The 17,427-nt window shown below is 28.5% G+C and overlaps 1 pseudogene; it reads left to right on the top strand.

Moving 5' to 3' along the window:
* The first annotated feature begins 823 nt into the window (after nt 1-823).
* On the top strand, nt 824-2,464 carry LOC132924777 (uncharacterized; annotated as a pseudogene).
* Nucleotides 2,465-17,427: the final 14,963 nt, after the last annotated feature.

Genomic DNA, 17,427 nt, shown 5'->3' with positions numbered 1-17,427 from the left:
TGAATTTATGTGCCGAGTCGCCGATATTCGATGTATAATATATGGTGACCAGACGAGGTACGTTTCGCCCCCCCCCCCCCCATATAGAAATCTAAGATTTTTTTGCACTAAAAATTAGCATGGAATTAGCATGAATTGGCAAGATTATTATCTTAATTTGCATGATAATATTAAATGATACATTATCAATAAACTTAAGGGGGGCTGTTGAAACGTTTCACCAGCCCCTCAAGATCGAAAAATAAAGATTTTCCGAAATTTTCTTTTGCCAATAATTAGCACGCAATTAGCATGAATTTGCACGCCAACTCCCGAAATTCGCACGCCTATAGTTACCGAGCAATCGGCCTAAATCTATTTTGACGCGGGATATTTTTATTACGTACTTCACGTACTCGTAATGGAGCAAGGGACGAGACGAAAAGTAAAGATGACGTCCCGCACAACGACACAATAATAATACCTTAGACGATGCAGCGATCTTGCAATTAATAAATAAGCATTAATACGCGGTATCAAGCATCAACGGCTCACGCGGCCAAAACACGAATAAATGCGCCCACGCACCACGCACAACAGTGGCGATATCCCGCACGACAGGATATAAAAAAAGGTATAATTAAAGAAACGGTCCGCAAATGTTTTTTAATAAAACTACGTCAACGATGCCGAATGACACAAAAATGGCACAAAATGGCCCACAATGAAAAACGACGCACACGCGACAAAGGCGACGTCTCGTACGACGGTCGCGGAAGAACAGTACGTACGGTGCGTAGGTGGATACGTCCACGGTTGTCGTATAGGCAAGAGAGGAGGGGACGACTGTTGAACTTGCCGAGCTTAATCTGTACAAAGGTCGTCGAACTTGGTCTCGGAATAACGCGATAGATAATAATAATATTATATCTTGAACAATACAAATTATCAGCATATCAATAATCGATATCATTAGTCATGATCATCATTAAAAATAATCGACGTGTATTAAATATAATATACTTTTAAACAGTCGTTCGCCAGAAACCAGTACTATAACTATTATACTGACTATGGATATCGAAGTTTCTGATGTTTTTGAAACGCGTCGAAGTAAAAAGTGCATAAATATAGATAATTATAAATTTAGAGAATTTCGAACGTTGAAATCAGGTATACATTTTAGGTGTACAAATAAAAAATGTTCCGTGAGTGTTGTAGTTAGGTTGGTTAATAATATAAAATATACAATTTTAAAAATGACAAACACGCATACCCATGAAGAGTACGACAACCGAACAATTCATCGAGTAGTAGCAAGAAGCAATTTAAAACGTAGAGCAGAAGAGGATTTACACATTAAACCAAATAAACTAATACGCCGGGAACTGCAAAAAAAATGATAACTCTGAACATCTTCAATATAGCGATATGAAATTAATTCGAAGATCCATATATGAAAAACGAAAGAAATCCTTTCCAAATATACCGAAATCTTTAGAAGATGCTAAAAAACAATTAATTGATCTTAAACATAATCTTACTAACAAAGGTAATGCATTTTGTTTTGTTAGTGATGATGAAAATATATTTATATTTACATGTAAAAATAATTTGGAATTGCTACAAAGTGCAGAACACGTTTTTGGGGATGGGACATTTACATTCGCTCCGAAATATTTTGTTAAACTTTATACTATTCACGTATATATAAACAATTTTTATGTTCCTGTGGCGTTTTGTTTTTTAAGTAACAAACATACTGATACTTACGTCAATATGTGGAATACATAACAAAATATATGTATTCAAATTACTGGTAAAATAATAAATTTAAGCAATTTTCATGTAGACTTTGAAAAAGCTGCGCATAATGCAGTATTGCAAATTTTTCCTAACTGCAAAATTGCATGTTGTAACTTTCGTTTAGGACAAAATTGGTATAGAACATATTCAACAACACAAAATATTATCGAGCGAGTACTTAAACAATGACTCTGAAATTGGCAAATGGATGAAATATTTTTTTGGATTAAGTTATTTACCTCCTGAAGAAGTTTCTGATGGATTTTGTGATCTTATGTCTTTAGCGCCAAGTACTACTTCTATATTTTCCGATTATATTTTAGAAAATTACATAACATCGGACAGTAATTTTCCCCCTAAATCATGGGCTTGTGAACCTATTAATAATCCTAAGACTACTAATGGTGCAGAAAGTTATCACAAACATTATAACAGTCAGTTTTACACTGCTCATCCACACATACATCAAGTAATTGACGTAATTATTGATATTCAGAGTGAAACTGATTTAAAAATTAATTCGATAAACAATAATATCATAAACTACAAGAAAAAAGAGACAATCAATAAGGAGATACAATTGGAAAATATTTGGAATGAATATAAAAATAAAATAATTGATCGCTTAACTTATACAAAGAAAATCGGACTTGTATGCCACCATACAAAATTAGTATAATTTTATAACTATAATATGCTATTATTACTACTTATTAATAGTATGATTTTATAACCAATATACTACTATAATATTACTTCTTATTAATAGTATAATTATATTTTTATTCAAAACAAAAACACACACATCATGCACATTTTTAATCACGCCTGTACAAAACAGATAGTCCTAAGCCTATATTAAAGTGAGAAGGAAAATGTGCTGTTGTACTCAAACGAATCGTAAAAAAATATGTGTGCGCAAACGAGTTGTACCTTTATTATTTAAACCTAAAATATGTGTGCGCAAACGAGTTGTGATTTTGTGCGCAGACGTGTCGTAAAAAAGGCAAATGTGCGCAAACGAGTCGTACGCCTGCTTAAAATCCTGTGAACAGTGGAAGATATTCGAAAAATCACGTTAGTAACAATAATAATCGATATAATCGCCCATAGAGTTTTAATTATGACACGGACGTTATTTTTTCTATTCGACCGCAGCGATCCTGGCTGTGGTGAACGTGACTACTATTGGCGTTTTGTTACATAACAGAAACAGAAGAAGAAGAGAAGGAGATGATTGTGTATTATTAATATTATTTTTTATTAATTTAATTTTATACTATTAATATTGTTATGTCATCATCGCCGTGGGGCGCGGCGGCCGGTGAGTTCGGGACTGGTGCGCCGCCAGAAAATTACGGCGGTGCGCGGCGCTCGTCTGCTCAGACTGGGCCCCTGGTACCCGAGGCCCGTTTCACATGGACGCGTATCGCACGCGCACGTCTTTAGTTTACATTGATTGAGTTCATACGGCGAGGGGAACGCGCCATCGTCGGAGTGGCGCGTATGTATAATAATCAACGTGACCGAAAACGCGCGCGTAAGATACGTCGCGTATGATACGCGCCTAATATCGACGGACTCCGGAGAAATCAACTCCATGTTGGCGTGGTGCGACCAACATCGTTTTCTTGATATTACAACAATAATATTTCAATATTATAATATTTTTGTAATATTCAACGTAGTTAATGCAACGCCAACCGGACAATTGATTTTTTGGGGTCAGTCGATGATATCGACTCGTATAAGGTACCAGGAGCCTAGCCGGAGTAGACGGGCGCCGCCGTAATTTTCTGGCGGAGTGCGGGTCGCCACCGAGCACCGAGCTCTCCGGACCGCGATAATGTAATTCTACCGCATGGGCTCCTATTAACCTAATATCATTTCGGGGGTACTCTTACTGCAGCACACACCACAGCAACAACATCAACGGAGCAGTGGCAGCAACAACAACAACAACAACAGTTTCACCGATCGGCCAGTAATAATAGTAATAATAATTGTTGTTAATAATTGTGTGGTGGGCCAAAAAGACTCTGCGCACGAGCGCAGGGCGCTATCTGATTGTTCGCCTCGACTGACTCGGGTAGTAACGACTCCGCGGCGCATAACCTCGTCCGCCTCTACCCAGTCGCGACCATCGCAGACATCGACATATTATTATGTAACGAACACCATACCGATGTCCTCGCGGACGCCGGCCGGTCAAATCTTTTTGTGCGCTCCGCCAAAATAGTAATAACCGCGATTGCTGCGCACCCTCTCGGAATCGTGGTTTGACCGGCTGCCAGTCGAGATAAAAAAAATAGGAAAAGGCAGAATGACTACGATTCACGACTATAATAGTAGTATATCAGTGACGCAATAAGTGGGGGAGGTGTAGAGGTCGTGGGCAATTTTCTATTATTTTAAATAGCAATTTTATATAAGTTTTCGGTGTAATTATTCACATTTAATATAAAATGTTTGCATGTTATCGATGCAATTAAATCCGGTCTTTAATCATCTCTTCTGAATTTCGATTTTTAAGTACCTATAAAAAAAAATTGTAACGATAATAATAAAGAAATGTTTGTACTTCGACTAGAGATTATGTAAAAATATATTTGCAAACACTAATAGATTATGAAATAATAAGTGTTGTTCGATAAAAGAATCACTCAGTTTATATTTTTTAGTTGTTATGGAAGGTTTATTTTATAATGTAATTAAATTTCTTTTTAAGATAAGAAATGGGTACCAGGCAGAAAGTAAATAGGATATATATAATTTTATTAATAGTTTAGAGAGGTCGTGGTTAGGACAGTTTTGCTACTTGGATTTGTAGGCCCCGTATTTAATCTTAAAGCTGAGACAGATAGCTTAATTGTGTTTATAGAATAACAAAACATTGTATAGTGCCTATTCGCCAGAAATTTGCCAATTTAAATTCGCTACTATCACTTATCAAGAATATACGCCCTACTTTGGAGTAAAATTAAAATAGTTAATAATTGATTTATAACGTATATTTTCTTAAACTAATTTCACTTAAATTTTCGTATGCTCTCCTTCCTAACACCATAAAAATAGTTAATGGATAATTTCATAAACTTCAATATTTATCTTACGTATTGCCGTCTGCTGTCCCGACTCCCAGTATGTTGAAGACTAGCGGGGAAGTATGTAAATAAACTATATATATATAAAACCCAAATAATAATATAAAGTATAAAATACAATGTATTAGGTTATAATAAAAAGTATAATAAAATCCAAGTGGGTATAATAATAAAAAAATATAATGTCCGTTAGTTATATATATATATATATATATATGGACTTAATTAAAGGGCGCGCTAAAAAATAATACAAACAAATGAAATATATATATATAAAGATACAACACGTGTTATCAAAAGAGATAATATAATACACGATAAGCATACAGAAAAAAAGTTTAATTTACCGGCCTGGTAAGCAGAACTCGCTGATGTTGATCCAATCACCAGTATTGTAGATGATATGACGACTTCTGGACGGCGACACACGGGGCACGCACAAACGCGGACATATACAGTGAAACCTTTGAATTCGCGGACACAAAATGTTGTCCGTTATTCAGAGGAGATACATTTTTGAAATTGATTTGTATAATAATGTACTATATTATGTATGTATGTATAATGTTATTACTTATTATTTATTGTAAATTATTACATTTTTATATTTTTACAAATTATTATTAATTATTCTTATTTAAAGTATATTCTTACAATCAAAATCAAAATTATGTACATGTATTTTTAAATTATTTTTGTTTGAAAAAATCGGTGAGCTTTATCTTTTTATCTTTTTAGACTTGACGAACTTGGAGACATTGGGTCTCGTGTGTCCGTGGTGAACGTGGGGAGGGCTGCTGACGAATACTCCGCGCCGATCACGTGACTTGCAAAGCCTTTGGCAATTAATTGATTCGGCAGGAAATCAATCGGGTTCGAACAATTTATATTTTAAAAGACCAATTGAATATACAACAATTGGAAATAAATTATTACATCAATTGCATGAGTCATCGAGTTATTAAAAAGAAGTTCTCAAATATTATACAACAAATAATAATTACAAAACTTTAACTCACAAAAAAGATCCATAAGTCAGTTATAAATCTAAATGTAAATTAATGTGTAGGTATTAAATCTACTTTTTTTTTCTGACATTATATGATATATTAAATGTAAAGAATAAAAATAATTTTCAAAAAGGTAAAATTAATTACCTACACAATTATTATTCTGTTAAATATAAAAATTTAGTTATTCTATCACACACTTTCTTAGTAGGTAATGTAAGATGCTTAGCTTAATTCCCAAGAGGAATGTCACTAAATATTGCACAAATGTATGAACCTTATTCTCAACAATCAATGCTTATAGTCAATTATAAATTTATAACTAAAAATGACAATATCTATCTATTCATTGAAAAATAGTTACTTATGTGATAACAAAAAAATTATGCTCATAGATTATCTAATGTTTATTTTCTGTTATATGCAATCATAAATAACAATATAACTATAAAAATAAAAATCAATTACAAATGTAATGAAAATCTTTTGTATAATTAATAACTATGGTTGCTTATGAATAGGGCTGGGGCCTGGGATTTGTATGTAAATACATATTTTTACTAAAACATGATAAATTATGTATTGGAAATGATAAATTCATATCACGTGATTTGCAATAAAATAAAACCTATTTTATTTTACATGTTTTTACATATTATTTCGTCATAAATACATATTTTAACATTATTTGTAAAATGTCTGCTTTTTGTTTACATATTTCGTAAATTTTGACAATTTCGGTGGCTTAGTAGTATTATATACATTTATACTCCGATAATAGAATACTCGTAAAAATTGTAAATGTATAATGCATAATGCATATGGGCATATGGGAAATAAGTATATGAAAGTATTAGTTAAATATTAATAACTTGATTATAGTTTACGAGTATCTTATTTGTTTCTGTTCGATAACTTTACATTAATGATCCTAGATTATACTTTATATTCAACAATTATTAGACAAAATATATTTACGAATTTTCAACAGTGTCAGTACTTGTGTTCGCGTGGTTATAAAAATATCTTTGTTGTTACATATTGTTTATTTTATACTACATATTTTGGCCATTTTAACTACATATATATGTACTACATATTTTTGGTTTTTTATTACATATTAATCCCAGCCCTACTTATGAATAACTAATCAATACTTTGTTCCTATACTTAACGTATAAATGAGGAATTAAAAAAAATATATTAATAGATATTATACACATTACCTGTAGTACATAAATAACAAGTTATGAAATAACCTTTGTTTTAAAATTAATTTACAATATTTTCTGTATTACTAACTTATTACTAATTGTAGAGAAATAAATATCAATATTCAATATTATCTTCCAAAACTCTGAAACCAAATAAAATCAATATAATTTTTAATGTATTATATTTGCTGTTATAATTATGTACGATGGGAGGTTGTTTTGACTGTATTATTTACTAATAACATTGCAAATTTGAAAATTTTATAATAATCTATTTTATCCAGTTATATTTATTAATAGAGCGAATTGACCTATTATAAAATGTAATATTATGTTGATTTGCATAAAATCTATACGTCATATGATTACGGGCTATCATAATCACAATTACAAACAAAATGTAAATATTTTTAATGATAGGTACTCCATCAGAACAATATAGTAGTTGCCTTCAACTGATTATATTATAAACGCTTGAAAATATATCATAATTGAATTGTTTAATATGAACCTTTTTATTTTCTAAATTACGTTAATTCTTTAAAACTTTAATATTGACGAATATTATCAAAAACTTTCGGAATCAAAATGAAACATTCCCTAAAATAGATAATATTTAATACATAACTATTATAAAACTTGTTTAGTTATTTATTTTATTATTAAAATTTCAAAATTTTAGAAAAAAAAGGGTGGGCAAATGGGTATCACTCTGCTATATAGTAGAGATGGACAGAGGTCACTATAATGGATGTGTTAAATATGAATGCAATAACAAGTACCATTGTTTACGAAAAACGATTCTGAACGAAGATTATTTTCCAGTCTAGGATAATTAGTAGGGTATATTATATTATTAGCTATATTTAAATTATAATATACTTATATCGTTTTTTACGCATTCCGTAAAAAAATTAATTTCATACGCTCATAATTTTTTTTTTACAGTTATCTGAAGAAAAAGTTATGGAGAACCTTTTGTTGGGTTTATGAACCTTAAATATAAATCTCAAAAATGATATGAATTTTCAACTTCTAAATTCATCAATAATGTCCGAGTATAGTTAAGTGCAATAAATGCAGGTATATATTATATATTTATTGAGTTGGTTAGCATTTTCTGGCAATGGATTTGATATAGAGTCTATAATATACTCGTAGACTATCATATTATTATATGTACTTAACGTCAATAAATTACCATCTCAAAAGGCCAATGATGACGATGACTGGGCAAAGTTTCAATTATAATTATAATTATAATATAAACGTATTTTACCATAACTTATTACCTAATAATATTATATAGAACATACATAGGCAATACACAACCCTCTTGCCCCCACAACACGATCAAAGTCGAAAACGAATACATATTTTACGTTTAATCATTGTTTGCAGTGTTAATGTACACATTAATACTCAAAACCTTCGTTTATCGTTACCGTTACGGTAATAATATTAGACGAGAAAAAAATACTAATCATGTTTATAATCGAGTTAAAGTTAAATGGTCACGTGCGTCCGTTCATCAGGTCGTTTGACGGAAAACTGTTGTATAATGGGTAGATTAAAATATAAATCTTTACATGCCATATCGAACGTATTATATGACTGTTAGTGATATTGTTATTGTTATTATTATTATCATTATATACTCTCTCACTTTTCGTAATTTGAACTTTAAATGCTTATAAACAAAAATTGTGAGCAACGATTTTTGATTTTTTTTTTTACTACAATAAGTACTACTTATAATAAACCTTGTATTAAATTTTAAAGATTTTTGGAATTCCAAAATTTTTTTACCGGCATACTTATCAAAAAAAAAAAAAAACAGAAAAATCGAAATTTCAATTGTCTATAAATAGCTTAAAAAAGTCAAAATATTTTGAAAATGTAATCGTAAATAAATAACGCTAATCTAAACATTTGGTGAAAATTTCAAGTACTTACAATGATTCGTTTATGAGTTAAAGTAAAATAAAAAAATCGATTTTGTCGAACTGGTTATGTGTAAAAATTCCCGTTTTTCCGTTACTTTTTTAGTGTTTTTCCTGACGCTTATTAAAACTACTGGAAATTTTTTCTTTTTGATTTCCAAAAGTACCAACTAGATTCATTTTTCTTTTCAAAGAGAGGCTGAAGTCAAAAATCAAAGCATCATTTCTACTCCAAAACGTAATGACAGACACAAAAATAAAAATACATTATTGTAAAATCAATACATTCTTCACTCCGTTCAGAATCTAAAACATGTTTTTAATTGGAGCAGTACTAATTATTATTTGGTTTAGTAAAAATAGTGGTTGACAACTTGTACACCTGGCGATAGAATTATTGTGTACAGTAAAAAAAATAGTATTAATAGAATAAAAGATACAGAAACAGTTTTTTCTAACAACTAGGTAAGAACTTTTAATAAGAGATACGTCTATAGTACTAGACCTAGTAAATTTTTTCCTATGTGTTAGGTTAAGTATAATGCGGTTTAATCTAAACTTAAACAATTTTATTATTATACAAAAATTATTAACCGTAGAAACTTAAACTAATACTAAAATGTATTTGTTATTTTATTTATTATTAATAAAAATATACAATTTTTCAAAATATTCATGTTAAAGCGCTTTATTTTATACCATTAACCTATCCACATTGTTTCAAATGATGTCAATATTATAAAATTACATTAAAATTATATACTTTTTACATAAAATATGCGATTTGATTTTGTATAAATCAGTTCGACTTACTATATTCTCAAGAGTAATAGAAACATGTATAATATAAAACATCTTTAGAAATATAGGATGAAGATCAATTCAATTGTTTTTCTTATGCAATGAATTAAAATTTATTACATACATCAGTGACTTACTCAATGATGTGGTATACTTTCAACATCTTCCGTATTAAATCGCTTTCCAATTCCAAAGCAACTAAAATTGTTATTCTTTATTTAAATGTCTTGTTTTGTCAATATTTAAACATCAAATGTTAAAAAAAAATTATGTACATATATTTTTTAAATTTCTTAATTTTATTAAGGATTACTTATGAGAAATGTTGAATTACATTTTCTAGCCTTATTGGTTTTTAAAATTGAACAGTTTATAAACATTTTGAACAACAAAAAAAGTTTTAAATTTTTCATAAATCTTACAATATATTATATACAAATTTGAATTTTAAAAACTTAAAAGTAATTATGTATAATTAATAATTATAGTGAGCAAATATCAAAATTCCATACAACATTTTTTAAAACTATATTCTTCTATTTTAAAAATTCCCTCATTTAAAAAATGTGGCTAATGTGTATGCCATTCTACCCATTTTGAGCCCATAGAATATCTACATCATAGGCGGAGATAATATCATATTATGATTGAATTTTAGGGAGGGCTTAAATCTTTCTTTGCAAAATAAGCCATGGGGGCTTTGCCCCCCACACCCCCTCACTAATATAAATATATACAGTGAACGCTGTTTATAAGACTCACGGATATAAGGTTGAGTCGCTTATTAGGCTCAACATCGTCTGGAACGGACCGGACATATCCAAATACATTATAAATAAAATTTGGTTATAAGACTCAAATTTAGTAAAAATAAATATTTTTGGTTAAAATTTAGAAATAAATTGGTTTTTAAAAACTACAATTTTTTTGGATTATTGCTGGTTTCAATTCATGCTTTTTAATGTGTGTATTTATAACAAATTTTATCGCATTTCACATTTTTTGTAATTATCGTTATTGTAATATGAGTACGAGAAATATATTTTCGAAATATTAATACTCAAAACAAACCAAAATTACAATTTTTTTTCATAAATAATAAATACATCATACATCTTTTATAATTTTTTATTATTATGTAATAATTTTTATTATATGTAATATTATATGTATTAAAGTAAATTAAAATTAAAGCAAAATATTTAGTAACATAAAATTCATAAATACGTAATTCAATTTTTTTTTTCCCACTTCGTCTATAAGATTCATTCAGTTATAAGATTCACTTTGTGCTGGTCCCAAAGTGTCTTATAAGCGGCATCCACTGTATATTACCCCCAATACGCATTAACTAGTAAATAACCAACTATATTAGTTATAATAATTTACTATATTTTAACTAATATTAATAGTATTATTGTTTATTTTTTGAAAAATATAAGGGCCTCGTTGAACAGTTTCGTGCGTAAACCCATAAGTTCACAATTTACAAAAATAAAGTTAATAAAAACATTCTTACAGTATGAGATTCGTATTTAATTTATTTTCTTAAATCTAAATGTAAAACTATAGAACTCCTTTAAAGAACCATATTAAATTTCAATATTCACAATACTATTATAACAGCATTTTACACATTTAGGTATAAAATGTTTTCATTGAATAGACCAGGGGTCGGCAATCTTTTTTGATGGAAGAGCCAAAAGTTACAATATACAAAATTTTTCAGATTTTAAAGAGCCACTAAAAATGTTCGTAATTTTTTAAATATAATTTTATTTTTAAATTTTAATAGACATAATAATAACAAAATTAATTATTATAATATAATACATTTATAATAAAAAAAACAGTTTTTAATAATAGAGAAACACATCAATGGGAGCAATGGCTTTGCATGTCTTTTGAAAGGTCTTTTAAATTTGGCTCATAACTTGTTGTTTTAAGTTTCAAGCACGACTCTAGATTTTTATTTGTTAGTTGGCTTCTTACTTTATTTTTTATTGTATTCATGCAAGAGAACGCTTGCTCACACGAATATGTTGACCCAAAAATTGCAAGCACTCCAAATGCCAACTTTTTCACTTCACTGTAGCATTCTGGAAGACTATTCCATGCGTCGAATATAAATTCCTCTACTCTCGGCATTTCTTTTAGAGCTGTCCACTTTTTCTGCGCGACGTGCATGCATTTCTGAACCTCCAATTCTTCCAACTTACTCTTGAGTTCTATGAACTTGTCACTCCACAGGTTTTTGTTTTTTAAATACAGCAATTGCATTTGAAACGATCCAGCATCAATTTCAAATGGTTCAATGTTGATCTCATGGGTGTTTGTGTTGAGAGGATTTACTATAAATGCGAGAGTACTTTAGTTTGTTTTGAATTGCTCGAATCTTTTGGCGAATTCATCCTTCATTTTTTTTATAGTTATGCAAAAGTAACTAATGTCAATATTTGCATTGTCAATTCGTCGAACAAAATAAGTCGTAAAATGATATCGTATTATTTTGGACTTTGTTCACGTTGTTAACTTCTTGTGACGGCGTATGACTAATTAGTTTTAGATAGCATCGCGATTATATTAGACTATAATAAACATTTTACAGCGATAAACTGTACTCCATGCGGGCCCTATCAAATTGTATAATATGTATTATTTCATATTTCCAAAAGCAACAAAAATAATATACTTTTTTTATAAAATATTGTTTTTGAACATAAAATATTAATTTTTGTGTGTGTAGCTGGAGAGCCGCCACTTTAGACCGAAAGAGCCACATGTGGCTCGCGAGCCGCACATTGCCGACCCCTGGAATAGACCCATACATAGAGAACCAAATGTATTGGACAATATCTACTACTTATTACTTTTATTTCTATAAATTGTGTTTTCTGCAAGATTTGTTTTTAGTTTTTCATAAAAATAGTAAATCTTTATCAATCATATAAATTCAAAATAGAGATTTACACTTTTCTAAAAGCAATATAAATGTTAGTATGTTATATAGTACATGTTGTAGAATAATTAATAACATTATACATCATGTTGCTTATTTGGAATCTTAAACTTAAAACATGTTTAACCACCCATCAATTATGATTTTGTACCAACCTATTGTTATGGGTACACAAAATTGTTGTTTGGTATTATAGATATAATGGTAAATGAAATTTCAATTGATTCTATAAAAAAATTAATTAGAGCAATATTACAGTACCTTTAAGTACCTATCACATTTTGGAACAGATGAACAGTCAATAAATAATATATCAGAAGTACCATAACTAAAAATACCAAAGTATAAAATATTATTTTGTTATAATTTCACTATGGTTATTTAAATCTTTCTATACATTTAATATATATTTTTTTTAATAGTAATAATCCTCATCAGAAACTCTAAATGTTCTAAAAAATTTAAATTGACATCTTAAATAAAACAACCTATAGTTACAATACATTTTTTTTTATGAAAACTAAAACATTTGAGACATTTTTATTTTATTTTTAAAATCCATTTAAATTATAATTTAAACTAATAATTATCAGTAGGTATATTGTGCTAAATTTAATTGGTATCTATACCTAAAATATATTTTGTTAAGAAGACTTGACTTCAAGTAATACGGTTTATTGAAATATTGCACAGTTGAAATACAATATCAAAAATCGAAGTCTTAACTTTAATAAACTGTATTACTTAAAGTATGAAACCATGTTTTTTTTGTAAAAATATGGTTAATTAGTAGTTACATCTGACAAGTGCTGCACTCATAAAATATTGAAGTATCTAACTCGATATTTGGTGTTCATCCTATTTACCCGACGTACAACGACAGTAGGTATACTTCACCATCTGCTAACTCAGCTATGCATAATAGTTCATAATCATAAATAACCCGATATGGAAATAATTATATTGACAATAAATATTATTTAATTTTCATCGATTTTATATTCGTTTTCGTGATATCGTTTACACAGAAATAAAAACTATGTATCGTTAAGTTCTCATGTATATGCTGGAAAACGTATGATTTAAATATATAAATTAATATAATAATAATAATATATATTAATTATAATAATTTACTATATTTTAACTAATATTAATAGTAATATTGTTTATTTTTTGAAAAATATAAGGGCTTCACAATTTACAAAAATAAAGTTAATAAAAACATTCTTACAGTAGAGATTCGTATTTAATTTATTTTCTTAAATCTAAATATAAAACTATAGAACTCCTTTAAAGAACCATATTTAATTTCAATATTCACAATACTATTATAACAGCATTTTACACATAAAAAAATGGCAACCACCAGTCTGCTGTTGGTAAACTTCGATGGTATCCCCTTCTTCAAGATTTAATGAAATTGGCGTATCATACTCGTTAACCGATTGTCCATCAAATCGAAATCTTACCGTCTTGTAAGAAAGACCCTGAAATGTTCAATTTTGAATATATTAAAAATATTTAAATTATTAATGTAAACAAACCAGCACATAAACTTAGATAATACTAGCCATATACATATTAACATTTAAAATCACAATTACAAAATGTTTTTAAATATGAAAATTCATCATCAATTTACATCATATACAAACAATTTTTTGTGTAATAGTACATAATTTAAAAGAACGCCACACCCACATTGTCATAGTATTAGTGAATAGACATATTATTAAACTTAACTCTGATATTTTGATTTTAAATTAAGTTATAAGTATGTAAAATATTACAATAAATTTAAAATAATAAAAAGAACTATTTCAACAAAACACAGACAATGTTGTTACCTTTAATAATATGTCAATCATAGCTAATATTAAAACCAACAAAACTAAATGTAAATTTTCCATAGACTTTTTAGCTGTTACAATGTTATACATATTTTGTCAACTATTAATTGTGCTTACACAAAAATGTAGATATGGGGTCCTTACTTCTCTTAAAAGCAAATAAGATATGCAGACAATTTAATATATACCAACAAACGATTATTCTGAACAAAGCAAATTACTTTAATCATTTTGGGTTATATAACGGTTTTTTAATTAAACAGAAAATAAATAAGTGTTCAAATTAATGTTTAATAATTTGATTTGAACAATAAATAAAATAATATAATAATTACCAAAAAATAATCTAATATAATAATATTTTATATTAAAATATACAATACATACAAAAAGGTATTAAAAATACTTTCAAAATAATTTAATAGACCTACTTGAACACAAATTAATTTAATAAGAGGCTACTTTTTTCACTATTTATTGAAAATTTTAATTTGTAGCAAGGGTAATTGTTTCGTATATTTAACATAGCTAAAAAAAATTTCCAGTGTGCTAACAACTAACAGTTTAATCAGATTATAATCAGATTATAAGATACATACTTATAACCAGGGTTGGGAAAAATATTCAGTTCAGTGGTCTAGTGGGATTAGTGGTCGGCAACCGAACGATTCATTTCATTATTTCAAAGGTTTAGACAGTATTTTTTTTTTCAATATAAATAATTTAAAAATGTAAAATTTCTATTTTTATACAGTCTGCAAACACTTTTTAATTTGTGAATGTGTCCCGAGAGTTCAAAAAGGTTGCCGACCACTGATCTAGATAATTATTCAAATAAAAAATTATTCAAATGACTTTTTTTATAATTATTTTAACAAAAATATATTTAAATAATTTTTAAACATAATGCGAATATAAAATATAAATATATATTAGATTTATTTGCTTTATAGTTTCTTTAGTTTCTTCTTTAGATAGTTCTATATTTGTTTCATTTATAGTATTTTTCTATTTATTCTAAATAAAAGAAGATTTACAACCGTGAATACAATGTACAATACCTACTATTGTTTTTTAATACATAAATGTATAAATTACCAAAATACCAACCATATGTTAACTAAGTTAAAATAACTGAATATTATTTGAATAACTATGTTTGAAAATTAGTCAAATATTTTTTTTATTTGAATAATCATAATTGAAAATGTTTCAAATAAAATATTATCTAAATAATACTCTATTTGAATAATGCCCTACGACCTACACTGCTTATGACTTTGTTTGCTGACAATCGGTGAATAAATTTGCACAATGTAATCAATTTCTAAGTGAATTCTTGATAAAATATATCCCATACACAAATAGTTTTTAAATTAAAATATTTTGAGGTAATTTAATCTTAAATTTAGTCAGTGGAACTATAAGTGTTACAATTGGAATAAAATACTTATTAATAATATTTATACTTACAATTTTTTCACAGTACGCATTCATCAATTTTCTTAATTGAGTAATTTTTCTAATTTTGAATTGTATGACTGTATTATCTTGGCTAAGAACATTCAGGTGAATACGGTCAGAAGATACCTAAATACAATAAACATTTTTAATTATTAATTGGGGTTTAAAAATTAACAAAATTACATTTTGTATCAAAATAATTCATAATCGAACATTCTAATTTTGCATATAGATTTTATGAATGTTAAACGATATAAACATAATGTCAAGATACTGTATTGCGCACAATATATAATAAATTAATTTGTATGGATCAGATGATTCCGAACTAATAAAATCTACTTGTCGTCAAAAGCTAGTTGACTTATCGTGCTAAATATAATCAATGTAAATGATAATAATTTTCAACTGTATACAGGTAGGTCAATGATGGTTGTACATTTCAGGTATATAGACGACTATCACCACTTTTAGGGCTATAAACATAATGACTTTCAATAAGACAAGACGCCATGGTACCAGTTAATCATAATTTTTTTATACTATATACTACATATATGAAATAAGCAAGCGTTTACAAGAATGAAATAGAACATGTTGACAAGCCGGGTAGAATCCAACGCCATGAAATACTAAAATTAAGACGGAAAATACGGCGAGAATCACGATTGATGAAGCAGAGGGTAACAAAAAATATCCGCCGTTGGCATGTGGAGGGCATGGACACATGTCGTATACGGTGTAAACAACTAACACAACAAGCAGGTCTTGTTATCCGACAGCATTACGAATAACGGCAAAACATGTGCTATTTTACCGCAAATATTTGTAATTACTTACCAAAGAATTCATTGTTATTATTGGATAATGTTCAATAAAAAAGAAAGAAAAAAACGTTGACGGCAACAATGAAATGTCGGTACTGACTCAGTAGTAAATTTGCTGTTAAAAAAGCAGACAGTAGCATGAACACAGACGTTAAACACTGACGCCAAACGACAGATAAGAGGAATACAATACGTATATGAATGTAAGGGACAAGGGTAGTATCAAACTATCGAGTTCAGGCAAACAACCAAACGGAAATATTGGATATTATGGTAGTCTGGTTCACAATTCGATGAATAGTGTGTAATGCATAATGCATGATTGGTACCACTGCCGATACAACACAAAGCCAACGCTGGAAACGGCAAAGGGAACAAATAATTAATTGAAGGCACAAAAACCTTTTTTTTTTTTACATTTTTTATATAACTGACTTTTTTAATGCTTATAATTTCCAAAAAAATCA

The sequence above is a fragment of the Rhopalosiphum padi genome, chromosome 3 (genome assembly GCF_020882245.1).
Source record: "Rhopalosiphum padi isolate XX-2018 chromosome 3, ASM2088224v1, whole genome shotgun sequence".
NCBI lineage: Eukaryota > Metazoa > Arthropoda > Insecta > Hemiptera > Aphididae > Rhopalosiphum > Rhopalosiphum padi.
The sequence above is the reverse complement of the archived record's forward strand: the minus strand, read 5'-3'. Positions and strand labels throughout refer to the sequence as shown.